Consider the following 12,482-nt stretch of genomic DNA (forward strand, 5'->3'; position numbering starts at 1 on the left):
AAGTTCTTAAGTCTAATCCATTCCTGTGGGTGTAAACTCATTGTAAATAGGACCTTTTGGTGAGGCTACTTCAATTAAGGGTCTTAATCCCATTACTAGAGTCCTTTAGAAATGGAAAGACTACAGAGAGAGGGAGAGAAAGTCAAGGAAGCAAGAAGCTGAAATCAGCAAAACATGGAAACTCAGATAACCAGTCTTTGGGGAGAAAGCATCACCTTAGATGATGCCTTGATTTAGACATTTTCTTGGCCTCTCAAACTGTAAGCTAATAAATTCCCATTGTTTAAGCCAATCCGTTGCATGGTATCTGCTTTAAGCAGCCTAAGGCACCAAAATAAGAGGTCAGTTGGAAGATGTCAGGGTCTAAGAGGGAGGGGGACTTATTAGGGCTTGATAAGAGAGCTAGCAGTTAGTGGGGACAGATAATGTTAAGAGTAGAGTAGCCTTAAGAATTAAAAGCAGACATTGGGATGAGAAGACTCACAGGGAGAGAGAATCAAAGCAGGGCATAAGGATTATGTTAAACAATGGCAAGAAGGGAAGGATCCAGGGACTGGAGAGAATTCTCAGGGTCAGAAGCTAGGGTACTTTAAGAAGAGCCTCCAATGAGCTAGACCAAAAGCTGGAAACCAAAAATCACAATAGAGCCTTGCAGAGAAAAAGAAACATCTTTAATCAATGTGACTCTACAGCAGAATCATGAAGTATATATAGTAAAATGCTCTATAGTTCCCCTTCCTTCTGGAGAGTCTAGATAAAACATAAGCATTAGGCCCTACAACTACTCCTGGGAGAATAGTAGTAAATGATTGTCTTAGCTCCTGAAAGATGGACGGGCTTGAGATCCCTGAGCCAGAACACGATAATTTTTTTTTTTTTTTTTAATCATTCATCTCACCCTAAACACCCTTTGCAGATTTCAAAACAGCCCTTCTCTGTGTCCCTAAGCCCACCAAGAGAGATAATGCTTTCAAATGGGAATGTCACTGGAAGAAAGCCAGGGGACATAGGATGAGTCCAGGTTTTGCCAATAAATTGTTTGATCTTGGATATGTCATTTAAACTTCCTGGGCTTCACTTTCCCTATTTGTAAATAAAAAGATGAACATAGATTCTATGTCATAGTATGTCCCTGAGGAGTCTGACACTCTATCATGCAAAGGAGAAAACCAGATACAATGTTACTTCTTCACAGATAGGGTCTCCAGAGGCTGTACTTAAATCTTGGCAGTCAAATCAGGCTGGTTTCCAGGTACTGATTCATTATGCTGGTGATTTATCAGGCTTAACTAATTAATACACCCACATCAAAACAAATGAGCCAAATTTTGTTTATTTCTTGTACCTAGGCTAAGGAAAGAAGTCAGATTTTAATAATGTATAAAAATATAAAAATTAGAAAGACCAAGGAGCTGAAAGCAACAGTGAGAAGACTTTTCTTTTATTGGCTTTGAGAAGGATGGCAGAATATTTCCTTGAGTTATTAAGATACAATGTGTGGGAAATGCGTATAAAGAGCAGATGAATGCATTTGGCATGTCCGTGCAGTGATATTCTGAGAGCATGGGAGTGTTTACGGAGAATGATAAATGCTAATGCTTCTTTCAAAAGGCTGAACTTGGGATGGAGGGGAGAGAGAGATAATCATCTTAAGATGACATAATTCTAAGTGCATGACTCATATTTGTTTTCACTACACAAAGTTCCTGAGTGGAATATATGTCTGGAGGGGTTGCTAATGTTTCTTTCAGAAGCACAACCTAGGGGTCAACTGTTAATCAGATGCTAACACTTCTATAGATTGAAAAAATCTAGGTCCCATGAATGGTGAGATTGCATTTTATTTGAATGTTTCCCCACTTACTTTTAAAATTTTACTTGCCTTACTAGAGAGTCAGTGTGTGAAGTGATTAGGATCATGGGTTCTTAAGTCAGGTATCATTTAGTATCTGGGTGACTTTGAGCAAGTTATTTGATCTCTTGCCTCAGAAAATTTATCTCAAAAACAGGATTATAATAGAACCTCAGAGAGCTGTTGTAAAGATTAAATGATCCCATATACATGCATAGCTAGGAGGAATGCCTATTGATTGCTACTGAGTAGTACTTGGTGTTACCCATGATTATTGTTGCTGTTGTTACATTATATTAGTGTGGCATAGTCTGTGTGCCCAGGTTGCAGTGAGGAGCTACCTTACCTCCTCAAAAGGCATCTGGTTAGGGGTCATGACTGGGTGTTAGCTGAATAATGACTATTGACATTGGCTGGACTGAAAATATCAAAGGTCCTACTATAGATAACCACAGTTAAGTCATCTCATGTAATTAATAGTAGACTGTACCCTGGTTTTCATGCTATTTGGGAATTATCTTTGTTTCTCTTCTCTCCATAATAGGAAATGTCAGTGGAGAGTTGACTTAGTACAATTTGGTGATGATATGAACAATTCAGAGGCCAGGATATATAGGTAACAAGTTCTGCTGATTTTTTTCAGAGGTTTTAGAACTTTGCTTAGGAATGAATGATCATGAAAGTAGCAGCTATTATAATTCACAGATGCAGTTCACCCCAGAAATAGGATATTCCACGCTCCTTCCATGCTTGCTTAGTTCTTTATAGATTTTTGAATCTAACAAGACAGGCTTTGCCAATCATATGGTACTATCCTGTGCTTGGAATGAGGGAAATGCCATTTGGGAACAAACGGACTTGAGAAAATTAACATATTTCTAAGTCAATATTCCTGAGAAGGATTCAGACATTCCTTTCACAGTCACTTCTTGTTATCCTTTAAGTAAATCCACTGATCTATGGAACGTTTATAATTTGAACTCTATGTGACAAGAAAAAGGAGAAATGGGTTGGGCATATTAAAGTAACAAAGCATAATTACAGAACAATGTGGCTCTTGGTTCATCACTTTCTGAAGAAGTAAAGTAACATGTAGGCACATAGCCTCTGTCCTTTGCCTTTTCCTCCCTGTTCTAGTTTGCTAATGCTGCCAGAATGCAAAACACCAGAGATGGATTGGCTTTTATAAAAGGGGGTTTATTTGGTTACACAGTTACAGTCTCAAAGCTATAAAGTGTCCAAGGTAACACATCAGCAATTGGGTACCTTCATTGGAGGATGGCCAATGGTGTCTGGAAAACCTCTGTTAGCTGGGAAGGCAGGCGGCCAGCGTCTGCTCCAAGTTCTGGTTTCAAAATGGCTTTCTCCCAGGACATTCCTCTCTAGGCTGCAGTTCCTCAAAAATGTCACTCTTAGTTGCTCTTGGGGTGTTTGTCCTATCTTAGCTTCTCCGGAGCAAGAGGCTAATTTTAACAGCCGTCTTCAGACTGTCTCTCATCTGCAGCTACACTCTCAGCTTCTGTGCATTCTTCAAAGTGCCCCTCTTGGCTGTAGCGCCTCTTCAAAAGTTCACTCTCAGCTGCACTGAGTTCCTTCTGCGTGTCAGCTCATTGATATGGCTCCATTGATCAAGGCCCACCCTGAATGGGTGGGGTCACGCCTCCATGGAAATTGTCTCATCAGAGTTATCACCCACAGCTGGGTGGGGTGCATCTCCAAAGAATCACTCTGAAGAATTACAGTCTAATCAACACTGATAACATCTGCCCACACAAGATTACATCAAAGATAATGGCATTTGGGGGGACATAATACCTTCAAACTGGCACACTCCCTGACATCCTGGTATCTTCAGTATCTATAATTTAAACAATCCTCACTAAGAACAAAGTTAAAGATTTCTGTGGCTGGTTGGAAAAAATGAAGGGTTCTGACAACATGATTATAATAAACATCACTTTTGACATTTTATTTCCTGAATTAATTTATTTGAACAAACATTCCTTTCAAGAACCCAGTAATTGTGCACATGAGCCATAATTCATTTCTTTAGTACAAGCCTAGTAGCCAAACTTTGTTTGCAGAAGTACTCTAATCTTGACTGAGTAAAGCTTGCAAAACAGTTTCATTCCGTGTATACTAAGAAAAGCAGAAGGGTGCAAGGGTGGAAATGAGAGATGGGAATCTATACACTGCAGATAGCAGTGGAAATTTTTTCCATGGCAATGGCTTTAATAATCCTACACTTGAGAGAAACGGCAAGAAAGAAAATAAGGTTGATGGTCCCAAGCTGTATTTTTTTCCTGAATTTTAGCAATTACTTTTGCTCTGCAAGTTGGAGACATCACACTCACTTTTGTCATTTTATCCTTAAAGCCATGGATTGAAAATACTTACTATACTCTCTGTGAATCCCTGGATTATAAAGTGCATGGCAGAGGTTGTGTGGGTTAGGATGAGGGTCAGCTGCATGTAACTGAAAAACTCAAAATAACAGTGGCTTATGCAAAGTAGATTTCTCTTATTTCTCTCTCCAACCAAAGAAATACAGAAGCAGGCAGTTGAGAGCTGATAAAGTGGCTCCACTGAGTCATCGGAAACCCAGGATCCTTCCAGTTCTCCATCCCATCATCCCTCAAAAGCCTTAAGAAGCTTCCTTCTCACATCCATGGACCTGGCAGCAAAATGGAGGACTCTCTCTTTTAAAAGATTCCTCACCCAAAGCCCCATATCTTACATATACATTTATGCTTAAACTCAGTGATGCAGCGAAAGATGGCTGCAAGAAAGGCTGAGAAATGCATCTTCAGCTAAGCAGCAATGTATCCAGCTAAAACTTTGGTTTTCTTGACCAAGAAGAGAAACATATATATTAGGGCACAGATAGCAATTTCTTTGCAGAATATTGAATCTGGTTCTAGAGTCCAATGGGAAAGAGATACTGAAAAGATACTGTGAAATAATGCCTAACCTGTGTTTGTGTTAAGTTTTCTATTTCTATGGATAATGCATATGATATATACAGGTTAGCAGATTATCATGTATTATCATGTATTCATAATGTAGGATGTGCAAAAACTGACCACAGAAAGTGAAAGTCATAAGATAATTAAGTCAGGATGTTAGACTTCCTGTTCTTCTCAGACCAACTCTCTGCTGATGCTCAAGAAGTTGCACATCATTATATTGTTGGCATTACACATATACAACCCCTTCCTGATTACAAAAGGCAAGTGTGTATGCAAAGACAGAGTAATTCTGTGTGTCGAGGAGACCCGGCCACCTTATCACAACCAAAGAGACGGGTCTAAAACTTCTGCTCAGTTATTGAAAAAGCCTGATTTCCTACTTGACTGAAGAAAAAAACATACAAATTATACTTAGAATAACTTATCTATGAAAAGCAGAATACTATAGTAAGAAATGAGTCTTCAAGTGCTAAAGAGGCACAAAGCAAAGGCTTGCACAGAGGCCTTAAGAGACCTGTGGAGCTAGAGGGTCAGGGGTCTGGCTGAGTGAGGGCCTCAGCCAAGGATCCACGCGGAGGACACCCACTGGCTGAGGGATTGCCAGCTTCTTCTCTCCTTACAACATTGGTCTCAGACATCTCTCCAAGTTTAGCAGAAAAGATGTGCAATTTTTTTACCTGTTCCTCCAGAAACAGTTAAAGCAGGGATCAGAATCACATTGGTCATCCCATAAAAGCCAAATAATTAAAATGTTAATGGAAACTAAGGGCAGAAACACAGACACCCACCTGCAGATCACAGAAAGGACACCTCTCTGGGGGTCTTTTGTCCTCTGCTCCAGCTATAAGGGTATCCTGGGTCAGAGCTAGGAGGGACCTGACTGTCGTCTGGTGGCCCCAAATGACCTGCAGTCTTTTCAGGGATCCCTGTGAACAATGTAACCTTATTGACTTTATGGTTTTATTTAGTCTCACTCCAAGGGATGGATCAGTCTTTTTCACTGACCTGAGACAACCCCTTGCAGCTGCAGCTTGGAGAAAATTCTTAGTAAGCCCTCTGGCAAGGACAGAAGTGGAATCATGAAAGAATCAGATAAGTCCCCTTGCTTAGGATTCCAAAGTCTCCTTAGATAGTGTGAGTGGCAGCCATTTGAGGAAAATTAATGGGCAGTGATTTTCCACAGACTTGAGCCACTGCGATGGCCAACCCAGCAACTTTACTGCCCAAGGTGCAGAGAGAATATACTTGGGAATTAGACCAGGCATTACTAGCAGTATCATGGGAGGCAGAGACCCCGTCTCCAGGATCTCAAGGCCCTCTGACATAGTGTCTGGTTTCCTGGGCATTGACCTACTTTAATAATGGTCCAAGTGCAATTGAAAGGCTTGATGTACCACCCTTCTTGGGCCTCTTCCATGTGGCTGGACAAAGACAATACCTGCCTGTCTTCTTGTTTCCCCTGGAAGACACTTACAAGTAGTTGGGAGCCACCAGTAGGCCCCTCTAGAGAGATACTAGGGAACTGGGATGCTCTCAGCTGCACAGGAATATTCTTCCAGCCTCTGCTCAGTAAAAAGTCAAAGAGATCTATAAAAGGGAGGCAGGTAAGATTTTCAAGCTGTTTATTGGTAAACACAATATTCATTTATTCAATTAAAATCCGTAGATGCCCATTTTAACCCAGGCACTAAATTAGGAAATAGAGATACCGTGAGGAACAAGGTAGATATGTTCCCTCTGCATGGAGCTTATATTCTCATGGAGGAAACAAATTTTGAACAAATCCATAATTTATTATGATAAAGTGCAACAAGCAAGTACCCAGTTTTACAAAGTATATCACAAGGGCACTGACCCAGCCTACATCTTCAGGAAAGGCCTCCCTGGAGTTGTAAAATGAGGTTTAAGTTGATATCTAAAGGATGAAGAGGTGCTAATTAGCAACGATATTTTTCCCAGCAAAGCAAAAGGCAGTGGCGAGGCCCAGAGGAAGAGAGGGAGCATAATGACAAGAAGACAGTGGTTCTGGAGCACAGTGAGCAGTGGGTCTCCCTAGAAGAGGCTGAGGTGGCTGGCAGACCATCTTAAGGCTTTCTGCATACTGTGGATAAAGAGAAGTTTCTAAAACCTTCCAGATACGAAAAAGGGTATGTAGAACTAAATGCACACTCTCTCTTCTTATCTCTTGCTCTTCAGCTTCTGATTTGAGAATCTCTAGCCAATGGGCTTCAGATTTTAGGAAAGACTAGGAAAAAATCAAACAAACCTTTAGGCTTTGCACAAGACTAAATTCTTATATGAGATGAATACTAAACAAATGCTCAGAAATACGAAAATTATGTTTTCATGTGATTGAACATGTCTGTAATTCAGTAGATACGGACTTTGCACTTGAATTCGCTTCTCTCTAAAAATACATGCAGATAGTTTAACCTCCTGATTTATATCCATTCATATGTTTCTACCAAGTGCAGAAAATGCATGCCAATTAGTAGTGAAGGGTAAACAGATATCCCTGGATTAAGAAATATTTTATTAGGCATATGAACTTATTGATGGAGAAGTAAAATATTCTTCATTGCTGCAAGTTTGAATATCACACTTTCACTCTGATGAAAGAGAAGTAAGAAAACATCTAGGTGAAAAGATAGTGTACCCACAGACAAAGAGTTTTAAGTATTAATTAGTCCACTTAAAAGTTCCTCAATCTACTATTACTGAAAATGTAAGCACCTGGGACTTGAACAGTTTGTACTTCTTTCTCCAACTCCCATTTATCCAGGATGTTTAGAAGGTGGGGCTCTTTTGCCTGGGGTGACACAGACTGCTGGCTAATCGCCAACCCAGCTCCTCCTTCTCCTGGGCACACAGCTTGACTGCATTTCCCAGCTGCCTTGCAGTCATATGTGTCCACTGGAACTAGAGTACAAATGATGTAGGCCACATCTAGGCCTGGCCCATAAAACTCCCCCACAGGCCATCCTCTGTCTCCTTCACCTTTCCTTGTCACATTATTGTGTGACAATAAACACAGTGACTTTAGAAATTACATAATGAACATAGTGGAGCCATGAGCCGGAAGGAGCCTGGGTCCCTGAATCACTGCTTGTGGAGAAGTGATTTATGTATAGTTCACTCTTCACTTCTGACCCAAGGCAAATTTCCTTTTGATCTCTACTATGACTTAAATTTTTGCTACTATATTTTGTTCTATGTGTTTGCATTAGGAGGTTACATGTTCATTAGCTCAATCCACCATGTTGCTGGAACCAGAACTTCATCAATAAGATGCATATTATCATTACTCTGATGAGGAGCAAGACTGATAATGTAGGAGATGGTTTTGATTCGTGCAGTGATTCTTGGCATCATTATAACCTAATGCATGTTTATTACATTTGAACTTCCTGGTTGGTTGTTGGATGGCATGGGTTTCTTATTCTCACATATTTTAGAAGGTGTCTCCATTTAGAATACAGGGTATTCAAGTTATATGTCTAACCTTCCCACATGGGATACAATCTCCAAAAATTGTACCATTTATTGATAATTTGGAAGAGAGGGAGAAATTGCACAGGAAACAGTGGTGGCAGCTAAGAGATAAGGGCAGTATAGAGGGTGGTACAGCAAGACAGGAATTGTTTGACTGTGGGGGAGGAGGGTACGATAGCATGGTGGCAAGGAGTCAGACACCCAGGAACTGCTACTTACTAGCTGTGTTACCACTGGCAAGTTAGAAAACCCCCCTGAGCATTGATTTTCTCATCTGTAAATAGAAAATGATAATATGAGCTATCTCATATGTGTTATTTGGATAAGTAAGATAATACATGTGAATGACTTAAAACAGATCCTGCAACAAAGCAAGCTCTGGATATATGCAAGATATTAATATTAAAATTACTCTTTGAATATTAAAATTACCACTCCATCGGAGTGGAGGAAAGTGACAAATGTGCTTGCTTGCTGGAAACTTCTAAAACGGCACCTCACCAGTTCTCCTTTGAGTTCAAGTCTGCTATAATCCAATAGGTCACTGCCTTTTTTAACTGACACTCAAGTCCAATCTCCCATTTTTTTTTTATTAAATTCAGTTTTATTGAAATACATTCACACACATACAATCATCCATGGTATACAATCCACTGTCCACAGTATGATAACATAGTTATGCGTTCATCACCACAATCTATCTCTGAACATTTTCCTTACATCAGAAAGAACCAGAACAAGAATAAAAAATAAAAGTGAAAAAAGAACACCCAAATCATCCCCCCATCCCACCCCATTTGTCCTTTAGTTTTTATCCCCATTCCTCCACTCATCCATACACTAGCTAAAGGGGATGTGATCCACAAGGTCTTCACAATCACACTGTCACCCCTTGTAATCTACATTATTATATAATTGTCTTCAGGAGTCCAGACTGCTGGGTTGGAGTTTGGTAGTTTCAGGTATTTACTTCTAACTCCAATCTCCCATTTTTGAGTAAAGGGTCATGAAAGCCCACATGGTCATGGCAGAAGAACTGGGCCAATTCTTTTCTCCTCAAACCCCTCCACACCATTATTTGGTAGTGCTAACCATGGCTTGCTGTCATCCAGTTACCATCACCACTTCTTGAAAGACTCAAAACCCCATGAGTCCATCTCCAGTGTCAGAGTGAGGAATTGCAAATAAAACATCCTACCAACTTTCCTAGACACTTTCCAGAAGCCCCCTTGAAAAGACCCAAACTTTTGCTTTGCAGAATACCTTTTATTTTGAATAGATGCTCCTCTAATGAAATTTGGTCATAGATGCCTTAAAGAGCATAGTAGGTCCTCAATAAATATCAGCTACCTTTATGACTAGTTTCTTTCATCACTGTTTTATCTATGTAAAGGCCTTTATCTTCGCAAATATCCTGGCAATAGTAGTTTTGTGTTTTTCACAAATTCCATGAGGTTTTAAATTTTTAATACTGATGAGATTAATGAGTCACTCTCTGGCAGAATCTGTAGCATTAAGCATCTCTGGTGTTAGAAAAATGACCCAGGACAAGATACAAAATTTAAAAGGAAAAAAGTGATCTGTTTCAGAAGTAGCCACAGAAGTAGAGCAAATGGATAGGAAAAGAGTTTCCAGTTATATAAGACAGAGAGGATTTTGAGAAATGAGACACTGGGAGTTGCAATTCTTATGTGCAAGTAGCTCTCCTTCTGAATACTTAGGATATGGAGCTGCCTGGCCCTGTCATTCCATTAGTCCACTGAGTGGCCATGGCTTGACAGAGGACATAATCTCTCATACACTTTCTTTGTTCTCTTCTCTCTTGGGCAGGCGCATTACATTGGGGAATGTAGAAAAACAGTTGGAAACTGATCTCTGGGCTGACAAGAGGAACCCTACCCTCCTTTTTTATTCCTAGTCAATCAATCACAAACTTAAACATTTGTCCACAATTCCCTAGAGCTCAGACAAGGAGCCAAGCCTGAGGGAAATGAAGCCTCCGCCTTAGAAAGATATTTTCCCATCATTTTTCATCTCTCTTCTCTGGTTTCTGAGTTTTGAATGTGAGCTATGAAGAGATGGATGGGTTATTTTTACTCTAATCCCTGAGGTGGGGGCAGTGGATAGGAAGAGGCAGATGCAGCCTTGGTTTGTACTGGAACGGATTTCTCCAACAAAGTAAGCTACATAAACTCTTGTCTGCTGAGTCACGCAAAACTTCAGGGTTTGCAACTAGCTCTATCCCATCTCCTCGACTGTAAGTCAGCTGAAGCCCAGTTAGGGTGACTTGCCAAAAGTTCCACTAAAAGTGGCAGATTCAAGTCTACTGTTTAGTAACTGACAGTACTGATAAATTAGTGTCCCTAAAACATGATGTCATGTTTTAAGACATTCAATCTTCAAATGACTTAATAGTATAATATTTTCCTCACATCTATATTACTACTTGATATAAATGACAGAACCCTTCACATTGTAAGGTCCTTGAGATGAAGAAAATCTCCCTACTTAGTAAGACTGGGCTAGAACCAACCTTTTCAGGTTGACTTCTTTTCTGGTCATTGCTGCTGTAGTGTGAAAAGAGGATAACAGAAATAAAAACCAGTGTGGCTGAATGCAAAAGGCTTTTGATATACTTCTTTAATTCCATTACTTTGAAAAAAGAGATGGAAGAGACAATGGTACCCTGCTTGAGTCCACCGGCAGTCCCCAAAACCATGGGCCCTGAGCACTTTCAAGTCAGCTCTCCAAGGGCTTTCCTCACTTATTGCACAAAAAGGCAATTAAACACAGCTTCACCAGAGACCTTGATGGGCATAGATTCTGAAAGACCTTGGGCTTTCTTCTGTAGCATCCACCCTTGGATGAAGAATGACTAATTAAGATTGATTTCTAGCTTACATAATGTCTCTTGCACAAGACTATGTTTGAACTCTAGAGTATTGACACTGGCAAATGGGGCCAGACTTTTGGCAGGTTTTTTGGATAAACAATGCCAAGCTGGCTAATGTCCTATATTTCTCTAGTCTTTTTTGGAAAATACCTAGAACACTTTCCAAGAAATTAGTTTAGGTCAGTCAGAGTTTATTCGGGATAATACCGTGTTTATTGTTGCTTAAGCATCTAAGTCAGGATCAGCTCCCTTTCCAGACCCAAGTCAGTTAAAGCTGACATAACACATGGACTTTTTTTGCTCTGGGCTTGAAGGCAACCGGAGGTTGTAGGAGGACACACAGATTGTATTTCTGTGGGACTTGAATTGACCATTATCTCACTATTAATTCTGAGGCTTTTAGGGGACTCTGACTGATGATAAGAGAAACAGTACTATATAAATAATTTGGAAAGCTAAGGGTTTTTGTGTCTACCCCTTTCCTGACTGGATTGAAGAGAGTATGCTAGAGTGGGAGGAGCAGAAGAATACATGTCAGACAGTGGGTTTGAATCTAGACTCTGACATTTATCAGTTTGATTGTATTAGATAGTTTAGTGAGGCACAAAGTGTTAAATGGGCAAATTCCAAATTTGTTGGAATTAAATTCCAACAAAGCCAAGACCAATCTAAAGGTCAGTTTATGATAGGATCAACTTCTAATCCAACAATGATTTAATTATTATGACCATTTTGTTATTAAAATTTTTAGCTGGCAAAGTTTTAAAATTGTAACATATTGAAGAAACAGTAATTGCTCAGTACTGTCAGCTACTAGATTGCTCCTATGGTCATCATACCACAAATTTTCAATACCAAATAGTAACCCCCCTTCCATTCTGGTTAGTCAAAGAACAACATATTTTTTTGAGCAGTTCTACTAGTCTCAAGATACTGCTAAAAGAGATGTTACCACCCACGTATTAAATGCTCCTTCCTCTCTAGCAGTAATTGACTAAGATAAAGAGTTATCTGTATTTGTCACCTACTAGAAGATGTAATTTTGTTGAAATAATGCCACAAATGGAAGCTCTGTGAACTGCTTTAAGAAAAATGCTTTCTAAATATCTCCAGAAACTAACTTCAGATTATTCTACATAAAATTAAAAGTTTCTGCAGTCATCATAGTTATTGAATAATTTTACTGACTGCTAGAATTTCAACAAATAAAGCACACAAGTAGATCTTCACTTAATGTCTGGAAAGCTTCCCTATATTGGAATGCAAATTTTCAGTT

The sequence above is a fragment of the Choloepus didactylus genome, chromosome 13 (assembly GCF_015220235.1).
Source record: "Choloepus didactylus isolate mChoDid1 chromosome 13, mChoDid1.pri, whole genome shotgun sequence".
Taxonomy (NCBI): Eukaryota; Metazoa; Chordata; class Mammalia; order Pilosa; family Megalonychidae; genus Choloepus; species Choloepus didactylus.